At 37.4% G+C, this 21,730-nt stretch overlaps 1 pseudogene; it reads left to right on the top strand.

Moving 5' to 3' along the window:
- The window catches only part of LOC135225332 (MAM and LDL-receptor class A domain-containing protein 1-like), a 29,501-nt pseudogene extending 12,170 nt beyond the window's left edge, over positions 1-17,331 (top strand).
- Positions 17,332-21,730: the final 4,399 nt, after the last annotated feature.

Raw genomic sequence — 21,730 nt, forward strand, 5'->3', positions numbered from 1 at the left:
ACACACACACTCATATATGTATGTGTGTTCGAGCGTGCGTGAATTTGTGTATCTTAAAGACCGTTTAAAACAACGATAAAGGACGAGGGAATATTGTTTACGTTCTAGGATATAGCAGCTGCAAATGTGGTATAAGTAAGGTAATCACGAATCTCATGTCTACGAAGGAAATAAATACATAATGTAACAAAACAGCAGTTACCTGAGGAACGTGCTGCTGAAATAAGGTTTGAGCGTGCCACGCTGCAGTGTCCATAACGTGGTAATTAGTATATATAATCTATAAAATTATGAGTACTGCTTTGTTTATGCTTTGAGTTTTTTGTTCAGAGGGTAAATGTAATTCATATAGTTTCATTTATCAATGTAGTTGCCCAGGTTTCGAAGTAGTATATATGGTACATTAATAATTAACAGGCGAATAATAATAATTTAGTTTATTCAAATGATACTCAGACAGAGGTCCTAGAAGGAATTTTAATTCTTTTTCTTACTGAGGTTAAAGATAATTGACAATAATTACACGTCAATATCAAGAAGACAATTAAATGGCTATCTGACATTAAATTTAGTGTAAATCTGCTTCTCTCTTCCCTTCTCCCCCTCACCCATCCCCCTTTTTCCAGAGCCGAGGAGCTCAGAAGCTCACAGGACCTCAGAGAGACCGGAGCAGCTCAAAGGGAAGTGGACTTGGAGGTGCTTTCGTCTACATAGATTCCTCCTTCCCTCGAAGGCCGGAGGACTTCGCCCGTTTAGAGAGCATTGAATTCCAAGAAACTGGTAAATCTTATCCTTATCTGTCCTCCAAGTCTCGGTGTGACTTCTTAATTATCTTTATGACTTCAGCTCTTCATAAATCTACTAAATGCTTCAATGAAGGTCGTCATCTTAAACCTCCAATAGCCTCCTCCCCTCTCTATGTCACTGCCTCGCTCTCCACAAATATACATCATTTTATTAAATTTCTGTTTGTCTCATCTCTTAACGCCGCCACTAACGTTCAGTGATAACTGCGTAGTTATGCCTGTACAGTCATCTCCCTTTCACTCCATTTAAGATTTAATTTTTCGCTGAGAATTACCCTTGGAGAAGAGGTGAACACTTCTTGCTAAAGGGAAATGTCAAACATCTAACACATTGTTAATTTTGAAGTAGGTTATACTATACCGTTTTTAGCTAGAAAAGGAATGTTCCAATTTGAAAAGTTAATGGATTAGGATGGATAACGTGAACGCTTCCAGAGTTAGTCGCTTACGTGACTGGTGAACGTGAGCTCATCTCTGACACACACACACGCACACACACACAATGAAAAAATGAGAATAAACAGAAAAATGAGAGATCGATAATCTTCGCTTGCTCCATAATTCACATGAAAAGATCTTAAGTCTTCGTGAATATAAAAAAGGGGTAATTTCATTAGAGGAAATCTAAAAAATTTCATCTTAAGGGTTTACAAAGAAAATATTTTTCCTATAGAGCATGTAACTGAAAAGTAATAAAGCGAGAGAGAGAGAGAGAGAGAGAGAGAGAGAGAGAGAGAGAGAGAGAGAGAGAGAGAGAGAGAGAGAGAGGTAGGTTAGGTTCTACATCGCTAAAGTTAAGATTGAATATATTTGGATGCATAACATCGCTAAATTTGAGTAATCGTCACCAAGTAAAAAATCGTCGTTGTAGCTGATTACATAAGAGAAATGTCTTCTAAAACTTGGAAGTTTCAGGCGTTTGATAAATATGCGCATCCCATCTCATTCCGAACAGAAAATCCACCAGAAAATGAGAAAGGCAACACTACTTCTTCAAAGTCTTCTCCAACTACTCCAAGTTCAAAATTATTTATTGACTGAACCTGATCTTGAATAAGTGAAATATGTTCTTTCTAATTTGTTCACTGGGATTTTATACTAAACTTGCATGTCAGAAGTTTAGATGATTGATTATGTTCTTGTCTTCATTTTCATATCTGAAACTCCTTTGTTTTATCTTTGGGAGAAAACGGATATAAACCCAATTATTAAGTGGAGCCTCTGGTTCTCATTGATACATCTTTTGGGGCTTTTACTTTACAGCCTGAGTCAGTCTTTAGTATGAGGGGGACTGACATTCGTAGTTAATGTGGGATGTGCTAAGGGGGTCGTCAAAATCCAAATAAAAACACTTCATATGATAAGAGCCTATTTAATCTGTAAATTGAGTTATGTTAAATAATTATTTAACATAACTCAAGAGGATGCATGTTACCTCGGAAGATACAAATAAATTCGTCAGTTTTCTCAGAAGAGGCAAATGCGGGAGTTTCCGGTTTCTGTTCCATCCCACGAAAATGTACCAAAACTAAAACATTTATATATATATAATTTCGCAGATCCTAACAATCCTCCATGCATGAGATTCTACACGTACATGTCTGGGAAAGGAGTAGGGATCCTCAGGGTGGTCCTTCAAGACGTCGTCACAAGGCAGGAGCGAGTTCTTTGGGCACTGGCAGGGAATCAAGTGTCGCACTGGATTTTGGCCCAGTTGCCTTTGTCATCAAATTCCCCTTTTAAAGTGAGTCCAACTTTTGTCTTTTCCTTTTACGCGTTTTCGTGACTTGAACTAAATGGTTAGTTGTAGTTAGTCATTTCTGTCACTGGTTTCATCTCCTTAAGGATTACGTTTATAGACTAGGTACACCATATATCTCACACACAGTATATATATATATATGTGTGTATATATATATATATATATATATATATATATATATATATATATATATATATATATCTATATATATATATATATATATAAATTTTCTCACACCACCGTCATTCATATGCACTCATTAAGCTACAAATGTCCTTTAATATTTACGGAACCAAGAATTTAGAACGTACAGTGAATCCTTGGTTTCGTGGTTCGAGCCTATGAGCCGACGAATTTCTTATCAACTAAAAAATTCTCTTTGGTTAACACATATGATAGCTTACTAATTCTGAGGTAGAGCGAATGATATATGAAAGGACATTTGTAGCTTCATGAGTGCGTATGAATCACGGTGATGTTATAAAATTCATAATCTGGCTACATGTGACAAACGTACAATAAAGTTATCAAGGTCTAGGTGGGTTGATGCAGACTTCACAATAATGAATACCTGAGCGCGACAGGGATTTGGTAGTGAGAGGTGGCGTTAACTTATACCTCTCGTGGTAGCCTTGTGGGTAAAGCGCTTCACTGTACGTCTTGAATTCTTGGTTCCGTAGTTCGAGCCCATGAGCAGACGAATTTCTTATCAGCTAAAAAATTTCCCTTCGGTTAACATATATGAAAATATATTAATTCCGAGATAGAGCGAACTAGGTATTAATATTAAAACACATTTGTAGCTTAATGAGAGTATGTATACACACACACACAAATATATATATATATATATATATATATATATATATTATATATATATACATATATATATAATATATATATATATAATATATAATATTATAATATTATAATATATATATATAATAGAATATACTCTATATATATATATAAATCTACGGGTCATTTCGTTTTTCCCAAATACGTATGTAATTTCAATCATCACGATGCACTCTTAACCAACTGCTTGATTTATTCATACTTCTTGGATGGACTTGTCACTAGAAAGCCTAAGATCCGAATGAAGATTTTTAACGTCCGTAGCAGAATTCGAATTCGTTATATTCCATTCAATTCCAACTCTACTAAATGTATCTGAATTTGAACCCTACTAACATGGAACAAGCCCACAAGGGCTATTGAATCGAAACTCAAGCTTTCAAAGAATATTGTGTTCATTAGATATGAGGTTATTTTTCCTTTATCGCCAGGCCTTATGCACTATTTATTAGGTTTTACCAATTCAGTGCAAAAGGCTTCAAGTTTGATGTATATTTCATAACTGCTTGAAGGGGCGTTTATTGAGTCCAGTCCACACACTTATTACATCAACATTTTTTCAATGATCATATTTTTGCAGGTTATATACGAGGGCACCATTGGCATTCCGCGACTCGGCGATATTGCCTTAGACGACATTACCATTGTTTCTGGCCCCTGTGCAAGTAAGTGAATGATATTTACAAATATTCCATCTTAGTGCTCCCTATATGCACTTCATAAAGGCTATCATTAATTTATGCATATATTTCTTACTCCATAGCTAACGAGAAGGCAAAGATGAGTGCGAATTATCAGCTGGCTTTGATTTCTTTTCCTTATCACCGATATACATGACATTTTACCATGAAAATTTGAACCTTAGTTATAAAGAAAACATAAACTGATGTCCATATTCTTAACACTATTCACAGCCAAGATGAACGCTTCTGAAATTTCGGAGTTGCTTACTGTTGACACAAAGTAACTTTCTCAATTTTCAGCCGAGGTTGACTTTTCCACGAGGATAACGTTGCTTTGTTAAACGTGAGTGTAGATTCATGAGTACAGACTACAGCATCATTCAGTTCTTTCTGACTGTATATAAACACCAGTATATTTAATTAAAAACGTATTCAGAAGCAGGGAAATCGTGTTCAGTTTTATTGGTACAAGAGTTTTTCTTTTTTCAAGTTACTATTCATGAGCAGTTCTCTCTGTTCCATCTTACAATCTTTATAAATACAGTTAAATGTCCGGCCAGTTATCTCATCGTGTAGCTTTGGCACTGAAATTTATCCCAAAACGTAAAAGGTGTGACTTCAAAATCACGAAGTGAAGCTACTCAAGTTATCCGAAATCATACGGGGAAGAAGCTAAAAGAGAAGAAAATTTTTAATACTATCAGAACACGATTGTGCAATCATTCAAACAAGAAGCACGGTCCATAAATATTTCACAACCATGAAGGAATGTCACCCTTCAAAGAAAATAAAAAAAAAGATGTCCATCCAAAAATAATGTAAGAATGTCAACTATATAAAAAGTCTATAGCGCTAACTCCTTCAGAAAAAGCTATGTATTCCAGAACCAATTACACAAAGTTTTACACCCCAAAAGGACATATAGGAATGACATACCCCTTGCGCACAAACACGCACCCCCCCCCCCCCCCCCCCCCCGCAAGTCCAGTCATTAATTTATCAAAGAAACATAGGAATGTCAGCGGCAACAAAATAACAAAGACTACAAGTAGAAATGCCATTTTCCTCCGTAAAAAAGGCCATAAAGTTTCCTAGAAAAAAATTTCCAGGAATTAAAGTTATAAAAAACACATACGGCTGTTACCCAGACAAGAAATATTGTCTATGAAATTATCAGTCATGTCGCTGTTTACCCTGTCTTACCGTTGGTGTAAAGACAATGTTGCCATATTTGAACGTATAAATATTTCAACGTCAACTAAAATTTAAGGATATACGCACTTTTAAATAAACTAATTTATTCATTTACTTTTTTCATAAATCCAGCTTTACCTGCTGAAGCGTCACCCCCAACCTCCGGGGACTGCACCTTCGAGGAGGGGTGGTCAAACCCCTCTCTCAGGCACAGACTGGATGACGTTGACTTCTTAAGGGTCAGAGCGACAGAGTATGTTTTCCCAGCTAACGATCACACAACAGGAAACCAGCAAAGTAAGAACCTCTGATATGACTCCTTTACAGAGTGAGTACACCACAGGTAACAAGCAATGTAGGAACCTCATGGTTTCTTGGACAAGATGATCACACCACAGATCTTTGACAAAAGAGGGGTCACGCCTAAGGAAATCAGCAAGGTAAGAACTTTTGATACGTTTTATTCGGCAATATGGTAATGCTACAAGAAATCAGCGGAGCAGGAACCTCTGATATATTTTCTTTGACAAAGCAATAACATCACAAGAAACAAGGTATCTCCTCATCCTCTGATATATTTTCTTTGAAAAGTAACTGCATCGAAGGAAACTGGTAAGTGAAAACATCTGCCAGGTCTTTGACACGGAAAACTAGAAAGGTAAGAACCTCTGATATGTTTTCTTTAACAAAGCAGTCTTGTCACAGATATCTGCAAGGTAAGAACCTCTGACAGGTCTTTGACAAAAGAGCTATCACACAACAGGATAGCAGCAAAGTAATAATCCTCTGATATGTCTTCTTTGATAAAGCAAATACATCACTGAAAATCAGGGAGGTGAGAACCTCTGTTATGATTTTATTTGACATAGCAGTCACATCACAGAAGACCAGGAAGGTCAGAACCTGTTATGTTTTCTTTGATATAGAAATCGTCAGAGAAATCTGGAAGGTAAGAATTGCTGTTATGTTTTCTTTGATATAACAGTCGCATCACAGAAAACCTGGAGGGTGGGAACCCCTGTTCTGTTTTCATTGCATAGCAACCACATCACAGACAACCAGGAAGATGAGAACCTCTGTTATGCTATCATTTTCACCTTCTGATTTATTTCGGCGGTATTTCAGGTTTCTACATGGCACTAGAAAGTCCAGAAAAGAAGCTTGAGGGAGACAGAGCGTGGCTGATCTCGCCAACGATGAAGGGACAGCGACAAGTCAAATGCCTTTCCTTCTGGTAAGATTGTAAATGTAAATTCATGCAGAGGATGCCCAGATTTACTGTTGTGATTTGATCCACTTTTGATACACCTTGCGGACGGAAAAGTGCTCGCAAATGTAACCCAGGTGATAAACCAAACCAGGTAGCACAGGTGATGATGGTGATGCACAAGCATATGTAAGAGTGTCTGTGATTGGCTGCCCTCGTAGGTGGCTAAACCAAGGTACGGTAACAGTATGTGGGACTGTACTAGCGTGGGCCGTCCTGGGCTCCCCCACAGCAATACAAAAAAATTGAATAAATTTAATGAATGTCATGTATCGTGCAGGCAATAAAAAAAAATTGTGTGACTGTTACACACTGGTGCTTGGATACCATTCAGGGTGCTGATATGGTATTGAGCCACAGGAATGCGAATATCTTAAATTTAAGTAAAAAAATGAATTATTTTTGTTTTAACAATGCAATGCGTGACCATTCTATTTGTTGCTATACTGCCTGTTCACGAACAGAGATACATGCGTCGTAAAAATAAAAGAATTGTTCGCAAGTAAATGCTAATGTGCACAACACCAAAGCAAGAAAATAAACAAGGAGAATAGTGTCTTTGAATAAGAAATGGCGCAATAAATGAAAATTCACCATTATGTATATAAGGACCGTCGTACAAACGGCCGAAAGACCGCATTTTCAATAATTTTTGTACTTTGAAAATGCAGCTTTACTCATAAAGAATTGTGGATTTTTATTTATTGTTTCTGGTCAAAGTAGAGTGATGCACCATAGATACGAAAAGGTGTGTAGATAAACACTGGCAAACATATACAAAATAATGGCGGCAAACAAAGAGATACAGACAGCAATTTAAAAAAGAACTTCAATGCAATTGGACGTGAATATACTTTGTTGCAATAATTACACATGTTCAATGTTTTGGTACTGGCTCCACTAACTATTTTTAGCTTTGGGTTTGTTGTTACATTATCAAAATGTTAACGCATGCAATTACAGTGGAAATGTTTTGTGTAAGTGTACATACTTAATGATTAACGGTTTAATCAAATATTTATGGATTTTTACAACTTGGTTGTAAAGCGCAGAGACAGTCACATGTTCTTTGTATTCGGTGGTCAGATTTGCCTCCCAACCTTAGAGGGGGTGATGGAGGGAGTTCTTCATCTCCGAGGTTTGAGCCTGTCTATAGATAACCAGTTCTTATTGTGCTGTATGAGTATTTTGAAGGCCAAGTTTTTCCATAACAATGGCTAGGTGTAAGCTTCTGTTAGGGGAGGCTTGTGTGCATTATATTTATAATAAATATGAGCAAGCAGTTACTCAGCTGATTTGAGATGGATAGTTTTTTGGAAATTTTGTATGTTTTTGACAATGATCCATCTGGGTGACTGACATCGTTGGCTAGTAGGAATTTGCTCGGTAAACAGGTGGTCTCACCAAACATCACTTTGGAGGTGGTGTTGGTTTTTTTTTTTTTTATGTAGGGGGCCATACACATACTGAGAGCATGCAGGGTAGCTGTGCTTTCTAATTTTGGTTGTTATTCATACCTCGTGATGAGCATCACTTTGAGGGTGTATCGGGTTCTTTCAGCCATATTGTTAGTGACTAGGTTGTATGCTGTTGTGCAGAGTATGTTTGATTCCAGTAATCTGCTGTTAGTAGCCCATATTTCAGAGGTGGGTGCAATAACCAATAAGAAGTGCTCTAGCACAGGTGCTTGCTATCGCTTCCATCACTGTGAATGCTTCTGCTTAGCAAGTCATTTATCTTATATCTGTGGAGACATATGTACCTACTGGAAGTGGGTAGGGGTAATGTTATGAGTCAAGTAAGGGCATCTAGGTATCAGTGATGATGTAATTCCACTTGTATTCCCTTCTCATCACTTGAAGAACGACGTTTCATTTGGCAGTGAGAAGGTGTGGGATGCAATTAGTGGCTTTTAATGAAATCTTTGTGCTGGGCAGCTGTTTCATAATGTTGGTGTTATCAACATGAAGGTGGCCTCGTCTTCCAGAAGGATTTTACCAAAGGCACTGTGAGCAATTTCAAATCTGGCAGAGAAGGATTTTGGATGTGTTGTGGCAGCCAACATGACTTCCATTTTTTCATTTTTCATTTTTTCTCAAGCTGCAAAAGGGGTTGGAGTTTCTGGACAAATTGCCCAATTTGTGATGCTTTCTGCTGATTTGTATGGCCACCTGTGTACAGTATTTGTTCGTTTGTCTTCATAGGTTTCAGTAGTACATGGTCTCACAGATGGCATGGATGGCTTATTATGAGTCTTTGGAGGCTTTTAGCAATTCATCCACCTTCTTCAGTAGGTCCACTATGGACATAACTTCAGCATCAGGCAGGGTGATGTGGTTTTGGTAGGAGTTGGCACAACCAGATTTCTTTGGTAAGGTCTAATAATGCAAAGACTTATTGAAGGTCATTCCAGGATACCCTAACGGATGTGTATCCCCTGTGAGATGTTAAGGGGGTTGAGAATTCGTCTGTATGGGCGGGCTGTGATAAAGATAACTGTGATCAGGCACTAATGGGATTTTCTGTAGGCGATCCTCTCCCCATGTGTCAAGCCAGCTTGGGATGCAGGCAAGTGTTTAAAATTACCTCAAGGGTTTATTCTGCCATTGTTGTCAAACTGCTCGAGACATTTGAGAAGCAAAACTGTATCTCCATTTTCAGGAACCAGACAGAGGTCTCACGGGGGAAGAAGTGTAATAGTTGGAGGTTTACTGCATTCACATTCGTGTTTTCATCTAGTGACATCTGTATGTTTTAACCTTTACAGGATTGTTTCTAAGCAGTAAAATAAATGGAATTTAGTTGGTTAGTGGCCAGGATTTGGTGCAAGAACAGTGAGTACAAAGTTTTATCATCTACTGTTCTATATAAAATTTTTTTTTCAGTGATCATAAGAGAAAGTTAGCTACATCCTGAGCATTGTATTAGGACCGTTAGTGGCTATGTTTTGACTGGCAGGGCCTGTGATTAGTCCATTATCCACCAAGGGTTAAATACACCTACTACAGTCTGACTACCAAGTGGAGTACAAACGGAGAAAGTGTGTCAGACCTAAGCACCATCTCTAATGTAAAGATCAACTTATGCACAGGATGCCTAAATTACACTAATTTTTTTTTAATCAAGATTTGATCTATCTTTCCTATGTGGATGAAAAAGTGCTTACATTAGTAGGACTGGTGGTAACTCTGGTGATGCACAAGTACATGGTAGCGAGAGTGCTCCATGACTGGCTGCTAACCATGCCAGCTCCAAGGTGTAACAGTAGAGAATGGCGTGTATTGGTGTAGGCCTGTACAAGATGAATGATTATAATACTAGGTATTTTGCACATATATTGCATGCTCACACACCAAACACTCAGACCAACAGCCTCATCCCAGAAAGATGTGATGTGAACCATAAGACCATCACCAACCGCCGACCCTCTCCAGAGGTGGCTGGCTATCTCCAGAACGGTATTGGTATTCCAATGACTAACCCTTCCAAAATAACAGGTGAAGTTTCAGACTAAAATGATGCTGAACAGTGGTAAATCTGTAGTAAAACTAAGCAAAGAAGAATATCTAGAATATGAAGTCAATCAATATGGATCTATCAGATTAACAGACAATAGCAGTGTTTACAAATCGAAATGGAGGAAAGATAAATTTCAGGATGTCTTTGGAGAAGGAACTTGGCCAAAATATTTAACAAGAAGATGCGTCTGAAAAATTACATATATTTGAGGATAAAAAAGATGATTCATCATCAGCTACCGTATCCTGAGGAGAATTTCCATTGTTGATGATTATGATGAATATTCAGATCAGGGTGGGGAGATAAATGCAGACGCATAACTAACTAATTAATTCGATAAGTTAAAATCAAAAGTTCTGTTGAATGCCGTTTCTCAACCCCAAAAGAGATATTACCTGCGGTTTCCTGTGGTATGCTATACCCCCTCTCCACTAAAATTCAGTTGACCATAAAGGAGGTACGTCAGCAAAATTCTTCTACTTAAAGCTAGTTTACCGAATACTAATTACTACGAATACTAAATTCAACTTGAAATCAAAAGCCGCGAATTCCGCAAATCTCTAAAAAGACTAGGTTCGTGTAATTTCATAAAAAATAATATTATGTTTTCGTAGGAAGTAATTCGGATTACGTAGATGACTTTTAATTAGAATAATATGCTTGGGTTTGTATACAACAGAATGGTAATTATATAGATCAAGTCCTTAACTACGGTTTCCGGTGATCTTTTGGTGACCATGATTTAGGGTGTAATGAATACAAAGATCAAATGAAACGAACAGTATAATCTTATTAATCCTGCATAAAAGCTCTCGGCTGACCTATGCCCCAGTTATGTACTGATAATAAGAAGACTGATGCATAAAGATTTTCTCTACAGCTCCCAAGTTAGTTCAGCCATGAATGACGGTTTTTGATACCTTGCTTTGACAGACTCAACATCCTTTTCAACCTGGATAAATCCATTAATAAACGATGATAAAATTAAAACCCAGGTACGAGGTTAGTGCCATCAGTGCGCTCATGGGTGTACTGTTTGCAGTGGCAGATTTCAAGGGAGGGGGCACCTGGCACGTGCCGACTCCCTCATGGATATGAATTAGAGAGCAATATTTTCTTTCAATAAATCATTATCAGTAGCAAACATTTGCATAGTTAATGATTATTTCAACAACAACATCAACTGTACAACAAAAACAATAACAACTACTACTGTGCATATACGTATGTGTGCATACATATATAAATATTGAAATATATGTACCGTATTTGTGTACATGTTACATCTATATATGATAATCCTAATCCTAAGTGGCTCCCCCATGAAAGATTTCTAAATCCGCCATTGACTGCAGGTATTACTTGGGTTTCTTTGCAGAGCGAATTCGGCCACTAGCTGCAATCCCTTTTGTTCCTTTTACTGTTTCTCCGTTCATATTCTCCATCTTCCATTTTACTTTCCACCCTCTCCTAACAATTGGCTCATGTTGCAACTGCGAGGTCTTCCTCCTGTTACACCTTTCATTTCAAGCCTTTTACTGTCATTTTCCGTTTCAGCGCGGAATGACTTCATAGGTCCCAGTGCTGGGCCTTTGGCTTTAATTCTATATTCAGTTCAATTAAAAATGAAAACCAGAGTATATAGAAAATAGGGAAAGACAGGTACTTATACTTGTCAGATCGGGCAAATACTGAAGAAATAAGTGGAAATATCTGCTGGAAGGCTATTTGTGGTCTTACGGTGTCACTCGATCAGCGCCTTGGCTCTCTTGTCATTATCTGTAACAATGGCATTCCATCCTATTCAAGTATTAAAAAAATTTCTTTTGAACTAAATTCAGTTTCAGCTGTAGTTATAAATCCAGGATAACAAATCCTCCCACTGCATACCTTACCGGAACACCATGATTATACCTTCTATTCACGAAAAAAAAAAAAGACAGGTGGGATCGTGATTCTTTGTAAAATTTAAAGAAAACGAAATTTATAGCAAGGTACATCACTTGTCAAAAGACAGACGCTTAGTAATTTCAAGGGAATTCGGAACTTTACGTTCTGGTATTAAAAGCAGTGTACCAATGGTTTCAATATTACATTTTATTATCTCTCTATCTCGCTTCGTCACACATAACAACACTACAGAAATACAAAACCGCAAACACACACATATAACTTCACTCCCTTACTACACACACACACACGCACACACTTGCATCCGTGACCGCAATTACACATACATTTATAAACAAAAATCGCAGTCACACATATCCATCTACAAACAAACATATACACTCACAGCCTCAGCTTCACTCATATGCATAAACGCACACGCAAACAACCATAATCTCGCACATACAATGATTGCACCTGCATAAGCGTCCTTGTCATTTCTCATTCCGTAGCGAATAAAAAAAATTCATTAATATAATAAAAAAAAGAATGGGAAATAAGTTTTTTGATATTCAAAGTCACTCACCCAAAACACTTAAATAATATCTATCTATCTATCTATCTATCTGTCTATCTATCTATCTATCTATCTATCTATCTATCTATCACTGACAAAAAGTTAAGAAGTTTAAGAGTTAGTAGAAACCTTGTCTGATCCCCCCCCCCAGAACAGTTCAGCACTTATTATCATAGGTGTACTTGTCATGTTGGTGTTGGTATGAACTGATTATCTGTAAGTGTTAAATGGTATAATGAAATTTTGTCCAAAATTATCTCAATACATCTGTTTCGATATTTAGTAACCAGTGAACACTCAGATCAAGAGATTATTCACGATATTGTATATTCATCAGGACTGTATATAGACATACAATACACAATACACACTTAGGAAAGGTAAAGAGATGCTTATTGAGTTGTTAATGTCCCTAAGAATGTGTACAGTTACGGAATATGTACACTCTTTGTTTTTTCCGGGACATGTGTAATGGTTTACAACGTATCCCAACCTTCTTTAACTTAACCTAACCAAGGGCACTGCATCTTACCAGACAGGGAAGTAGATGGTATTACTCTTGACCTTTTCTGGAGAAGAATTATTGGTATGGCAGGAATACTTCCCAGCCTAACCTTCACTAACCCTGACCGGAACTCCTCACTCCACTCTCACCGGTCCATTACTTAATGTTTACCTGAAGATTTAAAGGAATATCTGCTGCTCTTGGAAGTTCTACCTTGATATTTTCGTAGACGGAAAGTACCTGTGGTGTTTTTCAGGGATTATCATGTTAAAGATTTCATAATCATTACATGAGTCTGGTGATATAATACCGAAAATTATATCTATCTACAAAGGTAACTTTATTGGAAGGCTTTTTGGACAGTTGAGGAATGGGGAGCAGTAGAACTTCATTTAGAAGATATTCAAAATAAACTCTAGTTAAGAAAAAAAAGCATGATCGATCATCAATAAAAAATTCGACAAATATGATGTATGTATTGCTGACGTGTTGGACTTAGGTATTGGGGTACGTAATGGCAATTCTAATGATTTCGAACTATGACTCATTTGGAGAAAGAAATGCGGTACATGATTAACGGAGAGAGTGGGAAATACCCACCAGCTATTCCTAGTGTAGATCAAGGCGATATTTCTGATCCTTTTCCCAAATTAATAGTTTTTCAGACTTATCTTAATTACGAGGAGGTGCTTGACTTCTTTCTTATAATTACATACAGTATATACGATGCACATTCTTATATACATTTAAAAGGTCAAATCGTACAAGAAGTGTTAGCACATATTCACCTATATCATACCTGATAAAACTTTAAACCAATGTTCCACCTTATTTAAAATAATGTAAGTATGAAAAATTGTACTCCAACATATGTATGAAAATGATGAGTAACTGATACTATTGAGTGTAAATTAGGTAACGGTGCCAGTATAATTTACAGAAATGAAATTTATTAAAAGGGCGCCAACGTATGTGAAAAATAAAAATAATGGAATGAGTACAACACAGAAAGGAATGAAAATAGTATACATATAGAAATGAAAACATATCTAGTGCCAACGCACAGTATAATTATATACTGAAAAATCAAAATTTTGATAAGATACAAACAGCAAACTCATTTCAGGTACTTGATGTTCGAACCTCTGACTGATACGGTCGAACCCAACCTGGGTTCACTCAGCGCTTTTTTGACGAGGAAAGACGAGGCAGGCTCCATCATCCTTACCCCGATTTGGGCACTCCAGAATTTCCAGAGGTTAACCTAGTACTTTGGTCAAGCTCCCATCAGGGCTGATGGAGACTTCCAGGTGAGTGTAGATCATCCAAGTGATCGATCCCGGTTAGTTTGGTTTAGATTGAACCTTCCGAATTCGAGCTCAGCCATTTGCTAAAAGGCAGCTGTAAGTATGGGAAGTTCTTAATAAGAATAAGAGGACTGGTGAAGCCTCCAAGCTCGGTCCACTCAGCTGAAACTCAACTGACCTGGTTAAGCTGGTTTAAGGATAGGGTTCTAAGTCTTTATTTCCTCTCCTGCATTAGCATCTGTTGACAGTGATGGGACCGGGAAAAGTCCAGTACCTGCTTTGTATGATATTCTCTTTAAACCCATCTCGAATTCAATAAAAAAAATTATTTTATCAAATTCAACACAGTCTGATTTCAATGGCATAAAAGTACATCATCGCTTTTCCAGCCTCTGAATATCACTAGGAAACTCTCCAGAACGGGACCTCAGTGAAACCTTTGCCCCTGAATTCCTGAGTAAAGCCCAGGAGGAGACCCATTCTGAGTGCCTTTCAGAAATCTTGGGAGAAAAGAGCAATATTCTGTGTCTATTTTTTCTTTTTTTTCACTACTAAAACAAATCAAACTCATTATTAGGGGCACTCCTCCCGGGAATTTGGTTGAAGCTCAAGGCTTAATTTTCAGCAGAGTGACCTCCTTCTTGTGCTTGCAAGGAGGGCAAAGGGGTTTTTGTTCTACGGAATGAGACCTAGGTTTGACTGGGAGTTCTTCCAGAGCTTCCCTCAGATGAACGCTCTTTTACGTTTTCTGAACTCGATATTGTTAAGTATGATGGGCGATTTTTCCACAATGTTTTTGTATCAGACTTATCCGTAGGAACGCATATTTCTGATTTTGACAATAATGATATTAGTAGTATTAGTAGTAGTAGTAGAAAGGTGGTTATTTAGAGTTTATGGTCTGTGAGTTACATTAGTTAATGTTTACAGGCAGAACACACAAAACTTCACATCAAAACTTGCACGAATCTGCTGGTAAATTTGCTTCAAAGATTTCACAAATTATCATATGTATTGCAGATTTTTAAAAAAATTTACTCATTTTTTTCATATGCTTTCAATGATTTAAAATATTCAACATATTTAAACCTGGTGTTAAAATGTTTTCCAACATTTGCAAGTCCATCCTTTAAACTAACAGGCATTCTAAAAATGTTTCGTATCATAATTCTGCTTTTTTTTTCCACAATAAATGGTTGAAAAACAGTTTCTCAAAGAATAATTTCCACGTTGCAGGTCGTGTTTGAGGGCGTGTGGGGATCTGACAAAAGCAGAGGAACCGTTGCCATAGATGACGTCAGCATTTTTGAGGGAAACTGTCCCAGTAAGTGATGATCCTCCTTGAATGGAAGGATTTTATGTTTATTCGACTGAGATGTGTTTATTTCCCTTTATACTCCTTTTCCTTTATGAAGGGTGGCTCCAGAATGAGTCGACCATCCCGTTTCTGAACAAGTTTTTGGGATGTAGTTTCTATCCCACTGCCTTTCAGTTACCGGCTTGTGATTCACCGCAGTTGACCACTAAATACTAGATACTTGTCATTGCTCAGGTCAAAAGCTTCACATTCGGATTCCATGGAACGTGACTGAGGTTTATGGCTCGCACACGAATCGATCCCGAAACCTTATGCTGATGAGGAGAGTGCGCTAACAACAGGGCTATCCATACTGTTTTTTGAAACCAGTTAATCACTCATTTATCAGATACACAATTATTTTTAATTACGCACTCCAGTAAGACAGCAGAGGTAATTTTTTTAAAAATAATCTATATTTAGGAACTCTAAATTCCAGCCGTTTTGTCATCACTAGATCGCCAGTTCCCAGATACTAAATTATGAAAGGACTGTAACGCAATTTTACCGAATACGGGGAGTCAAGGTGTGTAAAGCTGATGAAAAATGAAAGCACCTGCAATGTTGGGGCGTTTGCATTGTTATTATTGCCCGATTACATGGGCTTCGGCATATATATATATAAAGATACTATTCACAGTAACACGTGTTATGCAAAATCATTAATATTTTCCGGATCTTTCTTAACTGTTAGATATTCAGTGGACTAGTACTTCGAATGACTGACACTAGATAAAGGAACAAATTATGCGGGTGACATCATTTGTAGATGTGTATCTAATATTTTGCATTACTCATGTAATACCGTTAAGTGATAAATTTAGTCTTTTCTGAATATTGATGAATTTGATCTTAGTTTCTGGATGTCTAAAAAAATAGTTAATTATATGTAGTAAAATACTGGCTGTTTCAAATTCTTGCAATTACTGTTCGTATATTCATTTGGGCTGGCCTTTGGGAGATTGGAACGAAGGAAATGATTTTCTCTTGTGATAGTCTGAAAAACATTTTCATCCATGATGATGTTGCTCCTCAGGTGAATATTTCCTTATTGATTAAATATTCATAGGTTTGAGCTTGTTGGCACGTTCTATGCGAGCTGGAACTCGGCGCTGCTGTCTCCCCACCAGGGGCTGACAAACAGGTTTGCAAGAGTTGGGTGGGTTTCTCTCCTAACCTCCTGTTCCACTACCTAACCCGCCAACACCCGGGGCGGACAGACAGGTTTGCATGGGAAGGGTGGCTGTGTCACATCTCCTCTACTGTCACCCGGGGGAGGGCTTACAAAATCCACTCGGATTTTATTATTAGAGATAATCCTTTAGGTGACTGGAACAAGAGCAAGCTTATTTGTTTAGTGATAACCGTAACACTATCCTTAATGAAGATGATTGTCAACAGAGCCGTGTCCTTTTTAGGTATACCTGACGCGGTTGTCGTGCGAGCGGGCGCTTGCATCTTCACCAGAGGTTCCTGTGGCTGGAAGAACTTGACCTCCGACACCGACTTCTACTGGAGCAGCGCCTCTCCGCTAAGACGTCCCGTCAACATGAACGACCACACCTACGGATCGCCTGGTCAGTCTCTCAGTCAGTTTGTGGAGTGAAGGCGAAAAGCCGCCTATTTTCTAGGTTTCCTTGCAAGACTTTTCAAGTCAGCAATGGCGGCGACTAAAGATGATTTTCTATGTTAATTGCAGAGCGTACAGGCCTTGTTTCTTAATAACATACCACTTTAAAACCGAGCTGTATCTCAGAAAGACATAAGCACATACCACAAGCGGCAGGCCCTTAGCTGTGTCTCTTCTTGAAAAGAAGAGACAGCGTTGATGCCATAAGGCCCTGTTATAAAGTTAGTGCTTAAGTATTTGCTTCAAATTTTTACCCTTTATTCTTCAAATAATAATTTTATTGCATTTCAAAAATATTTTGACCTCATTTTCTGAAATTAAAATGCCAAAAAGAAAAGAAAGTGTCACTCAAAAATCAGTTTCTGCTAATTGCAAATTTGGATCAGTCTTCTTGGAGCTATGAGAATTTATTTTTGGAAAAACAGTTTTGAGAAAATGACTAAAGAAAAAAAAAATACTCGTATGCTTATTTTGTAGTAACTATGACACTATTACAATTGGAATGCTGATTTTTGCAATGAAACAATTTTGTTATGTAAGAAGTATGCCATGAAATGTACAATATAATTGTCCGACGTGAAAGTTTACCCAGCCCGGTCTGTCGGGCACAAAGGTCATAAAGGAAGTTGGAACCTAAATACTTACGTGCCTAAGGTTTTTCGGTGTAGGCGACTAAGACTTAACATTCCAGCGATTTTTACCTGCATGGAATATCTACAAACACATAAGAAATATTATATCTGTATGATAAAAGGACATCCGTTTGTTTTTTGCATGCGTGACCAAAGAATTCATGTTTCTTAACAAAACTTCTTTTTTCTGGTAGCACGAACTTTTATATTCTATTCAGAGACACGAGTCTAGACACACAGGAGACCCGAGCCAGTCACAGCTAAAGATTTTCTTGATTGGTTGATAGTCAGCCCCTTTCCAGAAAAATCTGGTTTATTTTGCTACCCAAGGGACTGTTATGAAATCCTGAGTTTTTAACTTTTGAGTATAAAAGGACATAAGTTAAAAGAATATGCAAGGGTTTACAAGGTAAAGAAAGTTTTTTTTCTTATAGATCCGGCATATTAATGTCCTTCATAAACCAACAAAAGACATCAATAAGACAAGCAAGGAGAACTTCGGGACAGTATGCCATGTACAGAGTAATTCACTAACCAAATGATTCCAGCACCATCGTTTACCGTGAAACTATTATTACTTTCTTTTGTTATTGTCGGCTGGCTCGTTGCATCGTTATTTCCATCTGTTCAAAGTAATGCCTTATGTGCGTTGTCAGAAACGACCAATTGACAATTACAGTTAAGAGACTGGTAACAAAAGCTTATCGTCTCCTTAGACGAACATGCACAGAAATTCTTTACATCAATTCCTATTAGGCGTTTTGCCGGTGGCTATTAATCAGATCCGCTTGAACTGAAATATTCGAGCGATTTTCCTGTAAATTGATTAGATATCAGCAAAATGAGAATTCCGTCTATGTATGAACTGACGCTTACCAATGTCAGGTGAAAACCAAAATAGCAAAGAGAAATAATTTAGTTTCTTTAGCCTTTCTTCCAGAAACTAAAAATGACGGAGTCGTGAAACTGCTGTAAAAATCTTTTGAAGAACATTTGTGCACTATACAGCCCAGGCATGAAGGAAAAAAGGAGAAAAAGTGGAGCCTGAATTTAAGAAATCAGGAATTATCAGCCTCTTGAAATAGAAGTATGGAATAAGCGAAAATGGAAGGAGAGAGAGAGAGAGAGAGAGAGAGAGAGAGAGAGAGAGAGAGAGAGAGAGAGAGAATCACCGAACCGAGTATGCCCTGAGAGGAATGAACTTATTCAATAAAAAGAACTTGCCTCTTTGGATTACTGTAGTATAGTAAGCTTTGTTTATTTGAGAGCTGATTAATTATCACTGAAACCTTAGTCTTAAATGATATCGACTGTTAACTGAAAAAAAAACTAAATAAGTAAAAATTTATAAATCACAACATTCTGTTCAATTCTATGCAGTCAGAACTAGGGTCCCTAAATCCTCGATGTAGCAGAACTAGACGTTTTAGATTTAAAAGTGTTGGCGACATATCCAGTTGTATTACACGCTCGGATATTCCACGAGGACATAATATGCTTAGAAGACATCTATTTTAAGTGTAAATCCTTTTTTTACAAATGTGTGTTTGTGTGGAGAGTAATTACACGAGTGGATCGCAGCCCTACTTCAGATTCTGTTGTTGAAAATCGGTTCCCTTGGGCGCTCTGAAAAAACATAGACATGTAAATTTCAAATGTGGTAACGATTTCCAAAGCCTTAATTGAATCAGAACCATCTATTCCTCGCTTTACTTCGTAGTTTCTCAAATATATCTGAGTTGTTTTCCAAACTATCAAATTAAAAACAAGAGGTCTCATTACCTGTCATTAATATAAACATCGCGAAAATGCTTCCGGATAACGCAAAGGATGGAGATGATTCAAACCATAATGATGTAAATCCAAACTAGATCAATTTTTTATAGACTGAAATGCATAGCATAATAGTTTTTAGTGCAAATTGTGAGGAATTTATACTTACTGGCACAACCTCCGTTGTAAACTTTGAAGTCATCCAGTGTGAAACCGCCGTTATAGGACATTCCTTCAATTACGGTTTGGAATCTGGTTCCTGACACTAGTGGGACCTGTCCGAACTGCCAGCCGCTGGCTCGCTCCCTCATATGATAAAAAAAAAAAAAAAAAAAGTAGCAAGAATCCTCCAAACGAAAAAGGCACGTTCATAACCTGCTTTCCTCACGGTCCTAGAGTCACATTGAAAACCCCCTAATGCTTAAAGACTGACGACCAGCGTTCTTATTCTGCCTGATAATTTTATAGTGACATCATTACACTTGATGCTCGATTTGACGTATCTTTACAAACATAAGTTACATATACGGAACTCTTTCTGCTTGAAAGAAATATATAATATCCAGACTCGTTCATAATCTTTTCGCATATTCTAGCGTTTTTCTACCCTTTAATTTGTGTTTAAATTGAAAATTGAGAGTCAAATCTGTTCCTTATCGATTGCTGTTTAACGTGAACTGTTGTAACCTTGTATTTTACCGATGAAAAAAGATATAAATAAAGAATGTTGCCTGACTTCCCCTGATGAATCTTTACCCAATTTATATTATCACTAGTCAGTGATGCTCTGTGCTCTCTTTCTCTCTCGCTCTCTCTCAAGTATTACTAGGTGTCACTACCTTCCCACCCCTTTTCTCCCCCGATCGGGACTGAACTTGGACTTAAAGGGCTTCGGGAATGTCACTATTCATCTCAGCAAAATCAAAAGCTATGGCTTAGACACTAATATCTGTCGTTGTCTGTTATTTTTTCATGCTACCCCCTTCCCACCCCCCTCTCATTCCCCTCCCCATTGAGTCTGAACTTGGACTTACAGGCATCAGGAGTGTCACTATTCTTCTCAGCGACTTAGAAAACTAAGGTTTAGATGCTAACATCTGTTGTTTTCGGTAATTTCTACATTTCATCCCCTTCCCACACAAGCCCCTTTACACAACCAATCATCCAATTTTATTCTGTTTTCACCATGACCTTTCCTGGTTTCATATTGACTTATATTTAAAATCCCATCAAAATCAGCCAAAAAATATGGATTTGTATAGCGTTCATACAAATATACAAGTAGACATTTTCTCGTTTACATATTGTAAGGAAGTGCCAAGTATCCGGTTACTACACTTACCAATCATTAAACATTACCTCACCACAGCCAGACACCTGGACCTTCAACGTAAAATACGACTGAATACTCTAAATGCAACCATGATCCCTTAAACAACTTACCAGTATTGCATAAAATCAGACTAAGTTCATTAAAACAGGCAGAATATGGATTTGTATAGCGTTCATACAAATAAACAAGCAGACATTTTCTTGTTTACATATTGTGAGGAAGTGCCAAGTATCTGGTTACTACACTTACCAATCATTAAATATTACCTCACCACAGCCAGATACCTGAACCTTCATCCCAGGTAAAATACGACTGAATACTCTAAAGAAAACAGTGATCCCTTGAACAACTTACCAGTATTGCATAAAATCAGACTAAGTTCATCAAAACAGGTGTGAGGTAATCTTATATGTAATTAAATTAATTAAAGGGCATCACTCCATCAACAGCTTTAAAAGTCTAAGTATTTCCCTGATTTTAAAAGTCTAAGTATTTCCCTGATTTTAAAAGTCTAAGTACCTCCCTGTTTCTAATTCACTTCAATTGAATTGAAGGAAAGTAGCTCAGCTACCACTCTATGTTTCTACCTAAACAAAATTAAATATACTGGTGAAAAAGAAAACACTTATAAAAATTT

Source organism: Macrobrachium nipponense, chromosome 13, assembly GCF_015104395.2.
Source record: "Macrobrachium nipponense isolate FS-2020 chromosome 13, ASM1510439v2, whole genome shotgun sequence".
NCBI classification, from domain to species: domain Eukaryota; kingdom Metazoa; phylum Arthropoda; class Malacostraca; order Decapoda; family Palaemonidae; genus Macrobrachium; species Macrobrachium nipponense.